Source organism: Anas platyrhynchos, chromosome 5 (assembly GCF_047663525.1).
Source record: "Anas platyrhynchos isolate ZD024472 breed Pekin duck chromosome 5, IASCAAS_PekinDuck_T2T, whole genome shotgun sequence".
Taxonomy (NCBI): Eukaryota; Metazoa; Chordata; class Aves; order Anseriformes; family Anatidae; genus Anas; species Anas platyrhynchos.
The window spans coordinates 55,307,067-55,329,405 of record NC_092591.1 but is presented as its reverse complement, the minus strand read 5'-3'; the positions used below and the strand labels follow the sequence as shown (position 1 = coordinate 55,329,405).

The 22,339-nt window shown below is 38.2% G+C and overlaps 1 long non-coding RNA gene across 1 annotated transcript in view; it reads left to right on the top strand.

Annotated features, from left to right (window-relative positions):
* Positions 1 to 21,936, top strand: part of LOC101790603 (uncharacterized) — a 388,896-nt gene extending 366,960 nt beyond the window's left edge. The window contains exons 11-12 of the long non-coding RNA XR_011809805.1: positions 19,446 to 19,547; positions 20,110 to 21,936. This is a non-coding gene — a long non-coding RNA (uncharacterized lncRNA). The remainder of the gene's footprint in view (positions 1 to 19,445; positions 19,548 to 20,109) is intronic.
* Positions 21,937 to 22,339: the final 403 nt, after the last annotated feature.

Below are 22,339 nucleotides of genomic sequence, written 5' to 3'. Positions count from 1 at the left end.
TTCCCATTACTGTGACAGGGAAAAGCCAACAACGTAATCCTCCCAAATGGGTGTTCCTTGTACATTTCACTTTGATGTGCAAAATGTTATATGTTATTGCTTCCCCCAGAAGTGCTGTGAATCATCCTTATTCATAGCAGAAGGCGGGAAATACACTTTCAAAGCAAGTTCTGCTGGCTGGTTTGTGGCAATGTAGATCAAAAGATACTCATAAGGAAAAGAGCAGTGTGGTTTCCTCTGCTGGTGTAATTTGGCTCCATGGTTTTAAGTGGACTCAGTATTTTGCAAGGAGAAATAAAATTGCCATGTACTTGGCTAAGAAAGGGCTAGACCAAGAAAATAACGAGGTAGAACTGGGAAGCACAGTGCCTCGAGGTTGCTGGCTGCAAATGTTTAAGCAGTCAAGATAAGCCCAGGCAGTACTTGGTTGTGATCTTTCTCTCAGTAATTCCAAATCTATTTGATAACTCAGAATGCAGTAGTAAGGCTCCTTTTTTTAAATGAATGTGAGATGAGATTCAGGTCTTATTCTCAATTCTGACTTTACAGCTCAGGCCCATCACTACTAAAAGATTGAAGAAATGTGCAAGAATGGTTCATTCCTAAGAATAAAAGCCCACAATGAAAGCCAAAGCCAGCAAGTCTGTAGGATGCTTGAGACCTGCCCAGAGTACTAGGTTATCTTTGAATTCAGCAAAAATTACCTTTTTTCCAGGTGACATCCAGGACACAGAGTTTCTCAGGGTCAAAGAACTGCTAAAGCTCATCCAACCATTCTTTTTTTTTTTTTTTTAAATAAAAATAAAAATGGAGATGTGAGGGAGCAAAGGGAAGCTGTTGCCTTTGTGACATTCTCCGTTTGTTAAACTAGATTCACAGTTGTATCTGGCCCGATTTTAGACGAATTTATTCTTCCCAGGCTTCCAATTTAAACCAGTGACTGAAGGCAGCAAAATGCCAGATTTGCTGCAACAATGACAAGAAAGCTGAATTCAGCTAGTTTTTCATTTAAAATTATCCTGTGCCTTCAGACTGGATTTACATTAAGGCTGAATCCAGTCTGAATAAAATTCTTGACCTTTCTAAGGTTATCATAGCAAAAGATGGACAGGTTTTCTCTAATTCATTATGTCATACGTTTTTAAACGAATACAGTACAGATGCTTTGTTGCAGTTACTGCTCCTGTGAATGTACTTTAAACTACTCCTAATTTGGTTTAATATTCACATGGACAACATATTTCTTTTGCCTGAAAAAAAAAAAAAAAAACAAAAAAAAAAAACAGTTGTACTCAAGCAACTAATTTGATTTCTAAATATCTTGCAATACCAAGCAGAATTTTTCCTCCTTAGTCTCACTAACTGAATTTAGTATGTATGTAATCATTGATATTTTCTAAATGGTGGCAACATGCCTGTAATGGTGGGGTTATGACACTAGCTCAGTTGGATTGAATGTAATTCTTTACAGTCCTTGGCTTTGATATCAGGAATGTAGTGAAAATTAAAGCAATTGGACTTTTTTTTTTTTTTTTTCCAGTTGGCATTACAAAGTCTGATTTGCACATTGCAAGCACTGACATAGAGCTCTCCAGAACCTGACCGTCTGAGCTCACTTCAGTAGGTAGAGAGGACTTTCTGATGCAAGAAAATAGTACACATTTGGTCCACTGTGCAGAGCTGAGAGCACTATTCCCTGGGGCCCTGCAGAAAGACCTGCTTTTTTGTGTACCAATAACAGAACAGAATTGACATGTCCTCTAGTATATGAGATGCCAAGTTTTCTCACATAATAATTAGTGAAAACAAAGAGAGAAAGATATAAAAGCAAAGGTTGCTGTTTTATAACTCAGTGTTTCAAAGTGTATCAGTTAATCCTATGTTCGACGCTAAACCAAGAATATATATATTATGATTATGTAGACCGAGAATAAAATGAACGTTATTTGACTTGTAACATCTAACAAAACCTGGGTATTTATGAGTCAGAGAAGCAAAACTCATTACATAATTGCACTTGCAAAACAAATGTGCTATTATTTGACTAACATTCACTTAGAGCAACCTTTCCTGAATAAGCAAGTGGAATATTTATACATTCAAATGCCTGGTCTAATTGTGTTTGTGCGTGTAGTTACATATTGCAATTACTGTTCATTGATGGTATGCATGCATTTTTAAAAAACAAACTTCATAAATTCATATCCCCAATTCAAGTGTCTGACACAGATTATCTCAGGCCGGTGTGGAGAGAGAGAGACAAAATGACATCTAACTAAAGGTGGCACAGTCAAACTCACCAGGTATATACTGCTTTTCTTCAAGAAAAGGTCAGCTGGGCAATGAATAAAGCAAGAAAGAAGTCAGTTTAAGGACTTACTGTGGCACAAGGAAGTAACGTGAAAAATGAAGAGGAGAGATTGAACCTAAATGTTTGGGGTGGGTTTTAGAAGTATCTGGGATTTTTCCTTGTCTAATGGCTGTTCTTTAAGCTCTGAGCTTCAGGTGACCCTGAGTCACAGCACACAAACTTACATGATCAGACCTTTCTTGAAAAAAAAATCCATTTTTCCTTTAAATTTTACTTTTTTTGACTTACCTATAACAAGCTTGTATGTGGGTAGTATGTAACTAATCTGTGTGCCAAAAATTTATCAAGCAAACAGACTTGGATTTGGATTTAAAAGCAAGTCATTTTAGAGTTACAGTACAGAATGATATTTGGAGTACAAAATATAAACTAAGAAATAAAATGTTACCTAGTTAGATATAGCAAGGCAGAGAACTCTTTAAAAATGTCTTTAGTAAACATAAGTCAAACTGTTGAAAATACACTTTATTCCAATATTTTAAAAAGTAATCAAATCTGTAAATTAAAGTTGAAGGAAGAGATAACTGATATGAAATCTGAAAGACTGCAAAGTTACCAGCAACTAGAACAGGACATGAAATTCCTAACCAAAGCTAAGCTGTCAATATTTGGAAAGCTCAGACTCAGGACAGGCCAAAAAAAGAAAAGTCTTTTGTGCCAAATTGTAGTGGATAAAAATGATGTCACCAAAAATCTTCAAACTCCTCTTTTACTTTCTTTTCTTAACATGTGCATGACTACAGTAATGTATATGTGTGCAAGGAATTTATTCATACTACTGTTGTGAAGTTTTTTGAAAGTTATCAATCATTGACAGATTTATGTGAATAAAAATCTGAGTTTGTGTTCACATGTTGTTTAGGGTTAGAGAAAGAAAAATTTAGGGGGGGAAAAAAGTTAATTCCTTGTCACCTATTGACTTCCTGTTTTGTGAATTAGTATCTTTAATTCTGGTTTTGACATCTTTATTCACTTGTATTATACTCTTGGAGAGATCGGATTTTTTTTTTTTTTTTTTCCCTGAGCACAAGCATGCCAGTAGGGCTGTTTGGAAAACCATGTGAAAATTCCTTGATGATTTTGCAGACTCAGCTTGCAGAGAGTAGTCAAAAAGATAGTAAGTAGAACTAGTTAGGGGAAGAGTTGCTGTGGTGTGCATAGTACTTCACAGGACATTGGGTGAAACCAGACAGCATTAAGAAATTACAGAACAACCATCAGAAAGTAACCTTTTTGATCCCTTTTCATGAGGATGTGTGCAATCTATATAACTACAACCACCTACATTAATTTTCCTGAAGTCTGTTACCAGAATGCTAGGATAAGTGTTATAGTATTTACCAAAACTTATTGTAATATATAAAATCAATTTCAAAAATACATCTCACTATGCAGAAATTCAGATTTACATTATATAACTTTGGACTAGTTGAGCAATACAAAAAAAGTCTCTGTCGGAATATGGGGAACCAATTTATCAGCAATCAACAACATGCAGATCCCAATTAAAAGAGAAAGCCCTATTGACTCCTTTTGATGTATACACATTAAGGAAAATATGGTACTGCATTTAACTGTGACTAGTGAATTTTCTTATAACAGCAGAGTAGGCAAAGCTCAACTATTTTTTTTTAAGGGCTAAATCCAAAATATAGATTCCCAAAAGTCTTCTCAGTGACTATTTAAGCCTGCAAAGGCCTACTTGTCTGCTCTGATACCTTAGTACTCATCTGACGAGCCAACACATAAGTCTTTTCTTTAGTGAGCAGCGTGGTGCTTAATCTCTAGCAGGATTCAGCAATGAAAACTTCCCTTCCCCATAACACCTGCAAAGACTGATCAAATGAATACTCTTAGAGAGGAAAGCCAGGTGAGATTTCATACTGAACACAGAGGAATGTTGTGCATTTCCCTTCTTTTTTACTTACAACCTGGTGCTTATAGCTTCTGCTTGAAGGGTGAGAAAATGAGCTTCAAATCCTCCTATTGTTTGCTTAAAGCAGGCATCTGCTTCTAGGAGCATGCGCTTGCACAGGCAGAGATAAAGTTCTTAAAATTTCTGCTATCGAAGCCTTCCTGCAGCCCTTTCCTTCTTAGGAGGTGAAACTTAAACCCATCTCCATGGGATTCCCTGTAAAGAGTTGAGATAACTGAGAGTGCCATCTTCTCTAGATTAATATAGTTTTAGCTCTTGTATTGTAGAGATTATGGCCTGGACAATAGCAGGGCACTTAGGGTTAGGTATGGTGAGCCTCTGCTTAGCTCTTTTACATGAACATAGTCACTGAGATTGTTTTAGTATAAAAATAAAAAATAGTAAAAAGCCAGTTGGTGTCTCAGAGGGTATAACTTATACAAAAGTTAGTAGGCAATATAAGAAAATGTTTCCAATATAGATTAAAAATTGAAGGAGTGTGAACAAAATGCAAAATAACACTGCTTAGGACACAGGGGCAAATATACCCATTCATGCATAAATTTTGTGTCTTGATGACTGTGCAAATCAGGGTGTCTTCAGTATGTGATCTCATCTGAAAAGATTCAGTTGTTACAGTAGCCTAAGACCTGATTTACTTAAGTTTAAGATGGAAAAACAGGCATCTCCTGAGTTGAAGTATTTGTATGGCTCGCTTCTACTTACCTCTGGGCTTGGAACAGCCTCAGAGAATAGCAGGACCATAAGGATTAAGGACGCATCCAGATTGTATGTTTATTTCCTTAGTCAACAGGAAAGAAAAGTAAACCTTTGAAGGGAATCTGTAATTAAGCATAAGATAGCAATCAGAAATGAGTAAGATATATATATACATACATATATATACATGTATATGTTAGGTAACATTGTTTAGTGGAACTGACAAAAAATATTCTTGTATAAAAGCCAACTGTACTTAAATCTTGTGCTACAGATGATTCGTGGTGTCTGTAAGAGTAAATTTAGCTTCTGAGCTTTGTTAGGAGTTATAACCAAATCTTGCCTGGTTGTCATGTTAACTTTCTGATTAAGATTGAAAATAGATATTTCAATGAGTCCATTTTAGCAGACTTGTTTGTTACAAAGGCATCCTTCTTTCCTTTTCTCTATAGAAGGTCTCTAGAGTTTGATGAGCAAAAGACAAAATTATTTCCATAGGGTGCATGATCAGCTGTAGTCCTGCTGTCCTCATGGTTGCATCAGATAATACATTCAGCAATGAATAAGGTGTAAATTCGATCATTCAAAAAATGTCAGTACTATTTATAGTATGAGAAAATCAGTTGTCACCCAGATAGCGTATTCATGATGGTCATAAGAAATGTGGTTATATCTTCTTTTTCATCCACATCCATTTACACAAATATTCATGATACTATAATGTCTTTAATTCATACCTCTTCTACCTGTAGAGCCCATAGTGAACTTTTACATTTTTATTTCCTATAGTTTGTATTGCTTTAGAAATTTATGAAGAAATTAAGCTTATGTTCTGTTTTTGTCAAGGCACATTGTTCAATTTTTAAGAAATTACCTGAGCTCTACATACAATTGTCCAGCTCTTGGCTGAGCAGTATGCAGAACTATTAACATCTTGCAGTTCCTAACATCTTCAGTTGCTCTGTGTGTACCCAGTTGCTCTCAGAATCAAGCCCTGGCTATGAAATAGACTCCCAAGATCTAAGTCATGGAAGTTTGGCCCTTCCATTTATCCTTGTCTAATTTAGAGTTAATAACACTTATCTATTTCACATAACTGCTAAAATGTCTAATTCATGAGCTAATCCATCCTGTTGGCTCTTTCAGAAGCCTATGATCATCATCATCATTAGTCTACAGCTTTTTTCATATTCTACTGCAGGAGATTGAAGTCTTCTCATATGTTTTGGTCTTTTCTAATAAACTTTGGAGAGCTATGTAGAACTTGTTTGCTCAAGGAATCAGTAGGGATGATCCCTGTGTAGGGATGTCTCTAAATTCAGCAGATGTCAGATGTCCCAAAGGATAATGCGAGATAGTTTGATTTACTAAGTAGGTAACTCATAACTCTAGTGCTATTTTTATCAGGTCTGAACAATGTTGTGTTTCACCTCCTCAGTATCCAACCACAGGTTTTAAAGAGAAGATAGGCAAAAAGATAAATGAATTCAAATGAATTCATTTTTTTTAACAATGAAGATTTTGTCATTATCAACAACAACTCTGCCACAGAAAACTACTCTAGCTTTTCCCATCAAAAAGGCAAAATGTTCAAGAGCGAAAAGCTGTTCTGTTGATGCCTATTATTCTTAGCCAGCTCTAATTATTGTGTTCCAGAAATGGGCTGAAGTGTAACAGGAAAAGGGCCCTCCCAATCTTTTCTTGAATGCAACCTGCAATTCTGGCAAGGCAATACATTTTGTAACCTAGCATAGGTAAGCTGACTAGGATAGACAGCAATTGCAATGGTGTTTTTTGTGATAAACATGTTCTACTGCAAGACACACTAAAATCTAGTGATGGAAAATAATAGGTTTCTGGTTACTAGCATCCCTGTCTGAATTCAAGCTAGAATCCTATAGATGAGAGACTTTGTCTCCCACTACCCATCGCCTCACTGTCTCAAAGGAAATCTTTGTGTGAAGAAATGAAGACAGAAATAATAACAGACTTCATTGCTCTGGTCTTAAATATGTCAAGAAATAAGATTGTCAAGAGTATCGAAACAGTAGATTTTCTTTTGCTGGAATATTGTCAGGGCAAATTGTACCATTAGCAACTAATTAACAGTTAAATATTGACAGCTCAGTAAGTGCAACTACTGTGTGACCCATACCTATCATTTTGTAAGGCTGCCTTTTACAAGCAGAGTGGGCTAGAGATTAATACTACACTTCTGCAACGTTAGGAAAAAGAAGATATGAACAGGAAAGTGAGAACTCACTATAATTTATATATAATTTATAATTTTTTAAAAAGACCTGAAAGAGATGTATCTCAAAGTTGCTCCTTTAAAGAGCAACGTGTATTGATGTATGCAGATGCCAATTCTGTTAAGCCACAGCTTCCCTGGTACAAAAGGGCTGAGATCAACTTGGGCTGGTGCTTTGAAGTTAATTCTTTAAAGCACCACAGTCTCAGAAAGAGTGAGCACTATTTAGATTCTCAGCATGCTGAGTTATTATTCTATTTCTTTTGTGCGTGTGTAATTTTATAATATTAGAAAGGACAAGGAGAGTATGTCACAGCATCTCCTTTGAGGCTTTTTGCATTGGAATTGTTTTCCTCACCAGTGGATTTTATGGTGTATCAGGCGCACAAGAAGACCAGTGCTCAACAATACGTGTTGTCCTTATGCAGTGCTCATCACAAACACTGCATTTTGATCTAAACCTGCTATGGTCTTTTCAAAGGATTTGTAGTACCAGAATAGGAAAGTTTTCCCAATTTGGGCCTAAATTCTCCCCAGAAAAGATGTATGTCTTGTACCATGCAGGACACAGAATATACCCCAGCTGAAACAGCGAACAATGTTTGCTTGCATTTGTGATTGTAAGGTGGAACAGATGGTGACAACTCAGCTAGATGTGAACAATCTATCGAAATAACCTAAATTCTTCTATAGAAAGCGATCTATGCAGCATTCTAACAAATTGAAAGTAGCCTTCACTTCATTGAATGAGTTGGAATTGCCTCACGTAGTAAGATATGCTGGGCTTACAGGGTTTTGCAGAGTATAAACTGTTTCATTTTGGTGTCTGTGAATGCTCCAAAGATGGGGAAAATGTCTCACAAGTTAACAAAAAATCCATACCCATTCTACTCTCTGACTCTTCTTGCTGTGGAAAAACTTCTGAGCAGGTATCTAACGAGATTAACAGCATTAGCAAAAATGTCATGTGTTCAGTTATCAGCCCAAGGACAGAGTGTTCCTATCAATAGGCTCCAGATCTGCTAAGCAAGGCAGTAGCCCAGATCAAAACAACCTCCATCAAAAATATTGTTTTCTACTTTTCCTTAATATAAAGTGTTTACATTCAGCATTTTAAAAACAGGTTGCCAAATGTCTTTGTGTAGGTATGGCATGTACAATGGAAATAGGCTGTTTGGTATTTGTAGGACAGATAGAAGTTTCAGAGCCTCGGTATCCTACTTCAAAAGCAGGCAAAGTTCTCGCTGCTCCCCACAAAGGCCTTGTCCTCTGTAAAAAGCACTTAGACTCTCCCATACAAAGCAAAAAGAAAATTTTGCACACATAACTGGCATACATAATAAAAAACTCAGTTGCATTGAGCAGAGAGGTATCTGAGACAGCCTCTTATAATCCTAAAGAGAGGCTGTGGCTTAAATCATACCCAGGAAAGGAGGTAAGGCTTTGAGATACAAAGAGTTACCAGGAGGTAACTTGCTGTTGATGTAGCTAAAGCAGCTGGTTTTGTGATAACCTTCAATGTGCATGCTATTTTCCTGTGATAAATTTGGCAAATGCAAGGTAGTTTATATCTGTTTTCATGCTGTTATGCCTCTCTTTGATCAAGGGCATGAACACTTAATTTTTCTGTTATTCCACTGTGACTGTTTCTGTGTCTGTGCTGTTTTATTATCTTAGGCTTCCTTTCCTGCATGCAGTTAGGTAAGTAAGTGGTACCCATCCCTCCTCAAAAATTAGATAGAAGACAGTGTTACTCCTCTCTGTGTGCCAGAATACTAATCTGATATTTTGATATCCCTTCCTTACCTGGTCAGGAGCAGCGATTTGAACCAATGGGTCCAATACTAAAAGGGAATATCCCAACCATCGCATTATAGGTGATTTTGAGCAGAGTCCTTTTCAACATCTTCTATAAAGATGGCTCTATTGAGTATTTGATGAAGTAGTCACCAGCAGCTTACTGTGATGTACAGAGCTTCTGTATCTTCTATTTTACCTGCAAATTGCATACAAACAAGGAAAAAATCCCAAGTATTTATTTCATTCTGCTTTAACAAAGAATTGTATATCTATTTCTTATATCTGGAACTGATCATTTATAAAATAGAAAGGGGGATAAGGTAGAGAAAGAAAACTTTTTTTTTTTTTTGGTCTTAATCCATTTATTCTCTAGAGCTTTTTCTTTTCTGGATTTCTAAGGGAGTGCTGACTACTTGTAAAAAAAGGTTTCAAACATGATGTAGAAAACTTTTCTTAAATTACGGCTCAAAAAGGGTAAGAAAGCTGTGTTGGCATATTCAGCTATTTTCTAGTCCCAGATAATTAATCCCTCATTCTGCATGGCTACCAAAGGTCTACCGTTACTATTCTTTAAATAATGTATAGCATATTCTTAAAGAACTGCAAGGATGTATATAAATTTTACATGCTGCATTCATTTAGTCTGTTAAGTTGCATTTAACATTGGTTAACAGCTGAAGTATATAGCACTTTGCATATTTTTAAAGAGTATAATGAATCTAATATTCTTCCTCTTGACACTTTTGACGCTGAGTTAAATGGAAGCAGGAGAAAGCCCAGATAAGGAGTCGTTTCTTTAGTACTGTGTGTTTAGAAAGGGTGAAACTCCTTCCAGTATTGGCATTTGTACTTGGTCTGTGCATACAATGACAGGTACCTGTTAACAACCTTTGTCTGAGACTAAACAGATATAAAAGATAACATTCATATATTTTATATCTCTCTCTACGTGTGTGTATGTTTGTGTGTGTAAACAAAATTATCTTCAGGCTCTTTCTTTTCATTGAATACTAAAATGACTCTTGCTCTACTGATAAGGTAAAATGCTCTTAAAACTCACATGCAGAGGTTCTGATAAGGATATCTCAAGAATAAACATACTTCTTTGGACATTGGATTTAATAGACATAAGGAAAACATCAGCTTGCTAGCCTGTAGCACATTCTAAGTCTGCATAAAGAAAAGAAAACTTAACTTATCATACTTACAGTTTCTTGATTTAAAAAACAACTACAACAAACAAACAAAATGCAATGTGAAATGTAACACATTTTCTTGTAACAAGTCCTTTCACTTTCTTCACTTACAAGGAAAAGAAACCCTACTGACTAGTGTGATTTGTCTTAAATGCCATTTTGTCATTTGAAGAGCACTTCTACAGATATTTCAGACAGATTCCCCTGGAAACCCACCAATTTGTGTTTCTTGAAGAAATGCAAGCATAGAAACAAGAGCACCTTTTTGTTTTGGTGCAGTTAAACACACAGCTTTGTTTGTAACAATAGGGAAAGGATGTTAACATGAATGAGAACAGAGAGGAGAAATGCAATAAAAATGGAAATTAAATAAAAACAAGATTAGATCTATTTAATAAATGCAAAGCCTGGGTTCCTTCAATCCCAGGAGCCAATGTAGGGCTAAAGAAAGGCAAGTCCGTCAATTATTCATGGATGCACATCAGCAGCAAACAATTATTGCCTTTGGTTATAAGATTTCAGTTGGCATTGAACATTTAAACCAGATGTCTTTTTCTAAAAGAATCTGTATAACTTTGACAAGACATTAGCACCTATCTGCAATTATCTCCCTATTGGATCCAAGATGTCATCCAGGAGAACATTTGTATGATAGTTGTGATCAAAATAAAATACTGAGAAAATAAAATAAATTTAAATAAAATACTAAAATAAAATAGTTCCGTTTCTGTGAAATAGCAGTCCCTATATACATATGCCTCCTCGTTGCTATGGTTTAATCATAATTTTATTGCAACAAGATTCAACAAGGAATCGTTTTAGGAGAAAACTCCGTTTGTCACTCCCTACTGTGGAGGTCTGATTCAATCTTTTCTCTTATAAACTGGATAATTGTTAAAAAGGCCAATGATTCAGACTTCTCAGAAGAACATGTAAGTATCTTTAAATTGCCACAAAGAGTATTCTGTAAATACATGAAGAGAGAGTAAGGCAAAAAATCTCTCAACTTATTGAGAGTGATAACAAAATAAATTAGGTTCAGTTAGTCATTTAAACTCTCCAGTATTTTTTTTCTCTCCAAAGTATTCACAGGAGATTTTAATTTCTTCGTATCTTGAAGTAGATTATCTGTCTCTCTAAGCTTTTGTTTCCACCCTTTGTTTTCTTTATATCCAATTTTAGCATGCTTTGACAGTGCTTTTCAAATAAAAATGTAAAACATTGGATTAATGAATTAGACGAGATGCTCAGCTCCTGCCTGCTGTGAGTTTAAAACTTCATTGCGAATGCAAACTTAGAGATATCTTTATGAGGTTAATACAGAATCATGCATCCTGTTCTGTACAGCCCAGTGGACAAAGTCTGCCACGTAATACGAGCAAGGCATTCACAAAGGCATCTCTCATTTCAGATTGCAGCAGTGACAGGAGTACGCTTTCCTGTACCTTAAATTCTCAAATTTTGCCATTTCCAAGTCAGGCCACTTACCAACAACTGAAAGGTATACATTAAAATATTCTCATCTGAGGCATGAGGACCCAAAGATAGTTGCTGCTGCTTTCTCTTCTCCTTTTTCAGTCCTTCTGAAATAATAAAGGTAGCACATTGAGCTTATAGGCTAAGTTAATGACGTGTAGGAGAGAATACACCTCTTACAGTCAAAAGGATGGCATGCTTCCAGACACTTTAGGAGTCACCTGTCTCATCCAAAATCATGAGGTTATAGACAAACACTAAAGAATGGACTTATGAAACTGCTGAAAAATCAATCTTAGCTTGATAGTTAGATCATTTGGTATAAGTGTTTTTTCTTTTAATCTTCCCCAGAACCACATGAAACACAATGTCAGCCAGCTAAAGTGGATGTCTAAGCACCTTCACAGCGTCTGATGGTTTGCATCACGCTGAGTGAAATGGAAAATTGCTACTGCTAAGCCAGAGGTCTACAATTCTGTCTAGAGTTTTAAGACAAGAACACAGTTTTTAGATTGAGTAATGAAAAGGGTGACAGGTCACAAACAGCTTGTACTGTCAGTTAAATGACACCCAAAACAGGCTAGGTATGTCAGAGGGAGGTTATTCCTGGTCCTCATGGAACCCCTTATGGAGGTTTTTATGGAAATTTAATTAATACCCCTGGTAAGCATAGGGCCTGGCAAAGGTCATTTGAAATATTTACTTTTGTTAGCAACAATATTGCAAAGGATGCATGTTCAATACATTCTGCCTGAACTATTTCAGAAAAATGTTATTTGGGCTTTGGGGATAGACTGCTGGCTCATTAAGGTTAACTAAAAGGGAGGGCCTGGTTCTCCTGGAGACTGGGGCAAAAGAATGGATTGCTTCCCTCCAGTCCAAAATAACACATTTTTAAAGCATGGGAAATTTGAACCTATTGTATCAACAAGCATAGTCCAGGAATTTGATTAGTAAGCTATTATTTAAAAAGCCAACAAATTACAACTAATTCAATACACAATATGGATCAAAAGTTATTCCAAGTAAAAAATAAAATAAAAATCTATGAACTTGAGAAGACTGATGGGCTGCAAAAGGTGGTGCCACGGTAATAAATACTTAAGGCTTTCAGTGCATTCATGTCTATGACACCTCAGTGTCTGACAGCAGCTGGAAGTGAAACATAAAGGTTAAAATTGGGCTCCCAGAGAAAATTGTAGTTAATGGTTCTGGAATCCCACTTCTCAGAGAATGAAAGACTATTGGATTAGCACATTCAAATGAGGCTATGCAATAGTATTATACCTGCCCCAGGAAGTCTACACACCCAGATAACCAGGTAATCAAACACAGCTTATAGCCCATATTCTTTCTGCCTCAAGCTGTTATCCGTTGCCTTGGAGAGAATCAGCACAAAGATTGTTTCCTCCTGTAAGGACTTCACAAGTACATCCTCTCTGCAGCTTGTTTCTACCTCTGTGCTCTGGCACAACAAAGGTGAAAGCACTATTTGGTCCTTCATTTTTCTTTTGGAGCATATCCTTTCAAACAATAGCTGAGCATCCAAGAAAGCAACACATGGCATTTGTAATACAAATCTGGAGAGGAAAGAAAAGCAACAAATTAAATCCTCCTCTTCTCTAGCAAAGAATACTGCCTTTGTCTTAGTGAACATCCTTTATCATTCAGATATGCTGCAGCAGCACTCAGCTATGCCAAACATCTATTCAAAGGGAATTCCTTTTGATTTTCCTTTTATTCCATACCTCATAAAATGTTCCAAGACAGCAATCATTATCTAAATGATTATTCAGCTGGATAGTCCAGCCATTATCTTAATTGTTCATCCAACCTTGCTCCAATCCTTCAACCAGCACTGCTTATTTCAAAACTCCATTTTCAGCTCCTGGGTGAAAATAAAAAGATTTAACCTTGGGGTAGAAACAATGAAGAAAAAGTCTTATATGAAGTATTTTAATGGATATTGAAAAGAGTGGAGAGAATAGGGAGGAGCAAATGATATGGATATTAGTAACCATCTTCAATCAATTTTAACACTGAATGAACAGATACTGGAGGCTGCTGACACGTCTGCATATTATCAAGTTCAGAAACATTCATCTGAGATCTTCTTTAACTGTTGTAGGAAAGGATATTTCTATTCTATATGTGTACTCTATATATTTGATCATGGATATTGCTGATGGTTTTAAATGCATCTTTTAGGAAAGGATCGTCTATTAAAAAGGCTGTAGCACTCCTAGCAACATTTTAGCTGTGAGTTAGCTGCATAGATTAATGAAAAATCCCTCTGCAAGCACATCTGCACCAATTCATAGAAAATCAAATTTGGAACAAATGAAAATCTAGGCAAAGACTGGACAATCTGCAGAAAGCTGGGACCATTAGGATTAACTGATTAAAAAATGTTGCTACTGTAACTGTTTCTCATGAGGAAGTTAGGCATATTGTTGTTCATCACGCACAATGTGCTAAAGGTACTACGTTCTTTAAATGTTGCTGTATATGCTCTTCCCGTTTATAGACTGCCTTTGGGAAGGGGTGCAGGGGAGGTGACAGCAGCTTGAAGATCTCCTGAGAGTGTAATGTGGTGGTTACAGGGTGGAGCTGTAGCCCCAGGCCACTTCATTCTCACTGGTGAAGTGAACCCAGAAGCAGGGGGTGCCTGGAGCAGCCTCACACCAGCTGAATGACCCCTTAGGAAGCCAGGAGAGATCAGGGAATCTGAGGCTGTTTTCTCTTACATCAGGTGATAGTTTACTCTTGAATAAGGAATGCTTGTAGGGAGAATGAAATCAACTCTGCATCCCAGTCAAGTCACAGATTGGGTGATGATGCTGATCCAAGCACGAGGTCTATGACCAAACCACCCTATTAACAAGTGGGACTGTTGCCAAGGCACCTTAGTTATAACGTTCATGCAGTTTTGGCATTGAAATCTGTGCAAACAGTTTGCAAAATTGCTGTGGAGCACAGAACATTATTTTGCTTACGTGATTCTACTGCTTTTTCTGGTTTGTTTCAACGATTTAAGAGGCTGAAAGACTGAGGTGTGATAAGCAAAATAACAGTGGTGACAGTGTGAGTGAATCCTACAGGTCCCAGTAACAGGCTTAGAGACGCCATACATATTGTCCCAGAGGTGTACTCTTACTTTCTCAGAAATGTGTCCAGGAGGAAAAAAAAGAAAAAAAAAAAAAAGAGAGAGAGAAAAGATTAATTTAGTGATGTAACTAATCCTTCGGATTGCTTGGCAGCTTCCTGGAGACAGTAGTTTTAACTGAGGATTGGAGAGAAATGCCAATCCCTATACCCAGATCAGCTGCTCCATTGAACTGCACCAATGCAACAAGCCCATCAGGATTGGGCTGCAAAATGTACTCGATGCACATTTGGTACCAAGTAGCATTGTTATGTATGGGTGCTAAGTCCAGTGCTTGGTGACTTGTCATGCACATGCTTAGCGGTGGTGATGCACGTGTGCAGACTTTGTGCCTGTATTTCCATCCAAGGTCTGGCAAACAAAGAAACAGAATGGTGCAGATAACTGGTTATGCACCCCAGCACCACAGGAAAGCATCAATCTGGAGATGATTTACTCTTCAGTAAAGGAAAATTGCCTCTGAAATGGTGCGGTCTCATTTCTTCACCCCTTTTCCCAACTTGCACTTGAGTTTCTGAACAACTCTATAGAAAATGATGACTTGAAAGAGGGCGGCATCTATGCATAACATTTTGTCATTTTCTCTAATTTTCTGTATGTACTTTTATAATCACTGCCAATGCTGTCTTCAAGTCTCAATTGCTCTATTTTTTATCTAAGCCTACACAAACTATTTCTATGGTAGGCTTCTGTTCATTTTCCCATTATTTCTCAGCTAAAACTTTCCAATTATTTTGTCTTTAGTTAAAAGAGTTTGCTGCTTCAAATTCACCCTGGGCAGCTTCATTATTTTCCTTTCCAGCTATCTGTCCTGTGTCAATTACAGGTCCATTTCTGCTGTGTTACCAAAGCAATGATACTCCAGTTTTCTAATATAGTGATAACGACATTTGGCTCATATTTTTTTCATAATTGTGCATGGATTTCAATCTAATATCTGAAATTCATTTGTATTTTAAATGTGGTGAAGTAGAAATGTAGTTATCTTTTAAATGGGTGGGGGACGTGAATACAGGCGCCATTGCCACCCTGTTAACTTTGCTTTCTGGAAGAGCTACCGTAAAAACTGCTCAGTACAACTGCCTGATTTTTATTGATAAATGTGCCTAGTTGGTGGCATTCCTAAGGCACTTGACACCACTGAACCAAACAGTTGACCTTGAAGTAAGAGCACGGCATCTCATTACAGGGAGACTACTGAGAATAAACACCTACCTCATAGGTGCCTATTTATTACATTATTTTGTAATCCTTTACATTTACAATGCACAAGTAATCATGAGAAAGCATATCTGAACCCAAATAACAAATTCATGTATTTTGGAGATACTTAGGTCTGGACCTGAAAACAATATTTGCTTGTAGTGATTACCTCACTGATGAGTTAAACCTGAAGTTCAGCCCTCATTTACTTGAAACATAGAATTTTATTTATTTATTTTTACTCTGGAGCCCAAAATAAGGTCACTGTTGTGATTCCCCTTGTCATTTTCATTGTGAGATGCTGGATGCAGTGGGATGAACCATACTGACTCATATTCCTAGGTCTTTGTGATGCATTGTAATCAAATTCACATTTTTCTGCAAGAGACATTTATGGTGGCTAACAGGGTAGAGCAAAGCAGCATCTTTGGGAAAGGGGGACTTGGAGGGAGACCCAGACTGTGTTCTGCAAGTGCAGAAGCTTTCCCATGAAAAATAAGACAGAGGCATCCCGGTCATGGAAGGTGCAGCTTTTGTGAATAGATGTGACTTCCAGCCGCAGGATTTGTAAGCTACAGGATGGGGAGTGGGGCCAGGGAGTTGGAAGTCTGTATGAACTGAGCATTTAAAACATTGCATTTTGTTATTATTATTATTTAGAAATTCAGAGATTACTTAAAAATGCTGCCAAAACCTAATGTAAAGGCTGAACATTTTTTTCCTGTAAGTTTTAGCTGTTTCTTCAGCCTTCAGAAGGATAGATGAGCTGTAACTCCTGTGCTGTCGGTGCTATATTAAGATAGCACAAAGTTGTTGCAGGTGGCTGCTCTGTTTGCAGTTTGCTTCAGAGATCCTGTCTGGAACAAACAGTGTTCAAAAGGGAGCTTATCCCAAGGCGAAAGGAAAAACAAATTAAGGGAAAAGAGCTGCATCTCAGACCTTGTGACCCCGTTGTGCTGATAAATGCCTAAAGCAGGAGAAGTACGGCCTTCACTTTTACTTGATGGCCCAAGCGAGTCTGACAATGCCAATTCCTCTCTGTCGGAAATTTCAAAACATGCTTTGAGAGCATAATAACTTTATCTACAGCCCATGAAGCCACAAAGGGGGCTTTGTTTCAAGCTGTTAGAGGTTTGGATTTGTACTGAAATACAAACAGGCATATGTTCTTTGTTGGTGCACACTATTTGTAACGTACTGTGTGTTCTGCTGCTACTTAGTATGTGACAATTTTCAGATAATTGGAAAACACCAGCCAATCTGCAAATTAAATTTCAATGAAGTATGAATTATAACAGGTCCTGCCTGCCTCGCACCTCTTTGGCTTCCTCTACAACATCTCTCTGTGAAATGACACATTCCAGTGGTATGTATTACTACCCAGGGTGAAACCTCAGTACTGCCAAACTGAGCTGATTAGGAGACAAGGGCTTTTACTTTTACTTTTACTTTTTCTTTTTTCATTTTTTTTTAAATCCTCACTGGGTTGTATTAGTCATTGAATGCATCTGGCAGAGTCTGTTTAGCTTAATAAAATAAATACTTTACTAGCATACATTGGTTTTGTGCTTCATACAACCCGCTGCTGCTAATTTACATCAGGAAACAATTTTGCTTCACAAATATAAGATAAGAGAAAGTCATTGCTCAAAGTCATTGCATCCTATGTTGTGATGCAATAACCAACATAACAGTCATATTAAGAGCTATCTAAGTAATAGAGCTCTCTGGAAAATTCTTTTAAGTATTATTATCTTTTTGATATGAGTGACTAATGGGAGGATGCTCTATTTTGATTAAACGTAGCAAGTGGTGATAGTGCTAGACATCTTTGATGAATTATATTCAGTCACAAGGACAGGCAGTTTCAAATGTGAGAGGGATCCAACAACAGCTGTCTGCTTGTGTCTGCAAACCCCTTCTCCAGCCAGACCACCAACCCTAAGGGTGTTCGTTGGTTCTCTTGGAGGTGTTTATTGATACACACACTTATATCTCTGTGCTCACAATCTTCTGAACGTGTTGAAGCTTTGCCTACCAACAGTCTTTCTGCTGATGATTCGCTGACTCCCTCCTCTCTTTTTTGCTGCAAATCAGTTTCAAGAAAGCTTAGCTCAGAATTTACCAAAGTTGCTATTATTATTTTAAATGGTCAGCAGGAGATAACTAACCCATACTGACAGAATCTCTCACTGAGAAACTTGGAATAATTTAGGAATAATTTAGAGTTTAAGACTACATCCTTACTCGTATCTGGGGGCATTTGCATTTGAATAATGCCAATTAAAAGTGCCCTTAGAAACTGCTGAAATAAGAGTAATTTCTGAGGCCTGCCTTGCTTTCTAATTACAACTTGCTCAGAAGTTATACTCCCATGGCACTCAGCATTAACTGAAGTTAGAAATGGCACACACTTAGTGAAAGTCATCTCAGAAGTATTTCCTCCATCTTGCACTGAATTTCTCATGTTTCCCTAAGTCTATGTTTGACTGTTCAATGGGCTGCTGACATTTCCTCTGGAAATTAATCCTATATATCGATACATTTTTTGTCAGAAAGGTTTTCTGCTATGAAACCAACCACGTCACTATTTTTAACATCATTCAGTAGTTTGTAAAATTCACTCTCTGATGTTTGAATCTTTAGCTGCTGATGTCACATTTATTTCATTTTATCCTTTAATAACTCCTGGCTCTCAACAAACTATTCAAAGGGTAGCAAAAACTACTCTAAACACTGAAGCTTGAGTAGTGGCTTTACTGACGCAGGGGTAGCAGGGAAGGATAACTAGCTGTTTTTCTAGTTGGAGATGCCATGGTGTGCCTGAATTTTCCACTTCTTACAATAGTGCTGATAGATCTGAAAGGCATCCCACATGCATAAGAAACTTCTGAAGTCGTATCAAGGCAGGAAAGGACATGGGTGTTGTCATCACCGATTCTCATCCTCTGGGAACTGTTACAAGGTGGCAGAGTCCAGGGCAGCTTTTGGTGTGCTCTAGGACCACACCGAGGCCATAGCCCCACAAAGAAGGGAACAAGCTAGGGATGCAGGGACAGCATCAGCTCTCTTTCGCTTCTTTCTGAGGAGGCAGCTGGTAATTAATTGCTCACTAGGAGAAAAATCTGGTTTGAATATTGCCACTTCAGTTCATCAATACTTTTAAATAAGAAAGTTATGCTCCACTTCTTCAAGAAATGTTCTTCCATTCACATGGCTATGTTACTTGTAGGAAACAGAGCAACACTGAAAATTCCCACTGAACTTGCTTATCGATGTCTCTTCTGCCGCTGTTTATTTCAGGTTTCTTCCTTCACCCTTGCAACTTCCATGTTTTTTTTTTTCAGAGGAATTCATCTTAGCCCCAGATCCTGAAAGCTGAGATATTTATACAGCCTAAACCCAGAGTCTCTGAGGAGCAACTAGGATTACCAAACCATTAAATTTTGGTAAGATGAGACTTCTCTAGATTCTATGGATTTTACAGCATTTTTGCAGACTGACAGGCACTGTCAGCTGGGAGCTCAGCATGGCTTCTTGTTCCCTGCTACCAGGTAGGTGTTCATCTGCAGCTCCATCCTTTCACAAGTACATGGTTCTCCCAGACATTTTATTGCCAGGTTCTAGAAAAAACAAATGTGAGATGTCAGAGAAAAACAGAACATTTATATTTTAAGGATAAATAATACTGTTGCTGGAGGATAAAAATGCCATTAAATTTATTAACTCTAGTGGTAATGTCTATTTAAAATGGTATTGAGAAGCAGTCTGTTATGTAACTAAACTATTAAATAAAGGCCCAAACAACATTTCTTTGTTCAACCAAACTGACACCATTGGTATTACCTCATTTGCCCACAGTTTAGCTGGGGACCTGGTATTTCACTTTCCTGGACATTGCTTTCTCAATAAGTGTATGGCAAATTCATAAAGCTCATCACCACCACCTGATGCTCTGCTCTGACCACTGGTTTTGTTGGAGTTACAGCAGATTATTATTTTTTCCAACAGGATGAGCAGGCCTATTAAACACAGAATAGAGACTGAACCCAAAACTCGAAGCTGATGGTGTTTTCTGAAATGGCCACGTACCAGCTGCAGTGCTGTTGGTATGTGTTCTGCTGTTGGTTTGAAGGGAGTAGGATGTGACCTGTGGTACCGTTCATGGTAGGGCATTGCAAGCATGCTACCATTTAGGGATCTACTCATTCTCTAATATGCACCCTGAAAATGCTGCAACACTGTTTATTGTCTTTATTAAGGTTGTGCCTGGTTTATGCTAATTTTGATAGAGGAAAGACCATGTTCTGTATCACTTATGCATATTTATGCATAAGGCACTATTTTCGGGATGCATCAGGACCCTAGGTGCCCCAAGAGGCTCCGATTGCCCCAAGCAGCCGTGTCTGGGGGTGGCACCCTCTGCCCCTGGCTGGACCCTGCATTTGTGCCCCAGCGTTTGCCCTTCCACCTGAGCCGTGCAGTGCCTGTGCTCGGCTGGCTGCATGTCCTCATCCCTGCCTTGGCTCCCAGCTGGGCCTCAGCCCTGCTCCCCACTGCACCTGGGTCTGGAGGCCTCAGGGCCCTGGCCAGCCCTGGTCGCTGTCCCAGCTCTGGATTTCTTGCCCGGTGGGTGCCCGCTGCTGCTCCAGCCTCCCTGCCCCACAGGACACCCCCACACACACACACCCAGGACCCCTGAGGGTTTGCTGGATGCTGATGGGCTTGTTCTGTATTTTCTCTACACGTTCACACAGAATGAAAGTATCTGTATTTTGGTACCTGAATAGAAACTGGGTCATTCTGGGCTTCTGCGTTTTTTGTTCCCTGTGCTATGAATAATTCTTAATCAGGACATGGCTCGCAGTAGAGCAAGGAGGGAGAAGCTGGAAACAGAGCTCTTTTGGCTTCAGATAGTACTGTTAAATGCCTGGGTGTTTGGAAATGAACATTTGGCTTGTGCATTGTCTCATTGTTCTTCCTTGTAACCAGTCTCTCTCCTCCCCTCTTGGAATAATTTAAATTTTTTTATTTTTGTTTTTCCATCCAGTTTTCTTTCTCCTTTTTTTTTTAAAAAAATTATTTATTTATTTATTTTTAATGAGAGCTGGTGCAGTATATCTTAAAATACTTGAAGCAATGATGAATCCCACTTTAAAGAACTCACAGGGGTCTCCCTCAGGGGGCCCAGCTGCTTGTGAAAGGCACAGAGCCTCTAAGCAGATGTTGCTGCTCCTCCAGCAATATGCATTAATATCAGGAAATGTATTCCCTTCTGGTTTCCTCCTTAAGGCAACTGTTAGTGAGTAAGGTGCCTTTGCCCTGTGAGCTGGTCAATTTGCTAATCTGAGCTGATTAGATGACAAACACATGTGCAGTGTTGCATTCGGGAGTAATATGGCCCAGCTGGGTATGATGCACTTTTCATCTAAGCAGGGCTTAGCCTGAAATCTTATTTGTCTTGTATTTTAATGCGGTGTCACCAAGATAATTACAGAGCAGATCGTTTCCTGCTTGGCTTGAGGTGAGCAAACAGTAACAGTCTTTATTAACCAAACCCAAGAGGTGAATGCTGACACAAGGGAAGCTGAATGGACTCAATCAACACACAAGGAGAAGATGGGTGCAGCTGTGAGAGACCTGCAGTCTGCTGCTGAAGGACTGGATGAAATCAACATCGTTAAGGGGCTGATCTCTGCAAAAGCTTCATAGACTCTGCAATGTAAGGAGGTTGTGCAGATGGAAGGTGTTTTATATGTACCTCACAATAATTTTTTTGGTAAAACAAGCAGCCTCTTGTTACTCCTTCATGAAATAAAAATGTGCTGGTGCCTGTTATCCATTTTTGACCTTAACTCAGTTATTTTGTACTTTCTTTGGAAAGAATCATCAGGTAAGATTCATGCAAGTATCATTTCTTACTCATTAAATGCTACACTCAAAAGATCTTGCCTGAAAGCTTCATTCAGCTACAGTGTAAAAGCTGACGATGGAAAACACAATCTTAAATTGGTTTCATCCCAGCCCAACACCTTTAAAAAAGAACAAGAGCAAAAAAAATCTGAAATGACCCTGGAGACCTCTGCACTGTAGAGCAGGCCGCAGGTGACCACAACAGGTGGAGTGATCACAGATGATAAACACCACAGAGAAGAAACTCCAAGTAAACCAAACACTTCAGGTCACCGCTCCTCAATTTTGGGGGTCCTGGGGTCATCTGAGGTCACCAATTAGCCTGTGG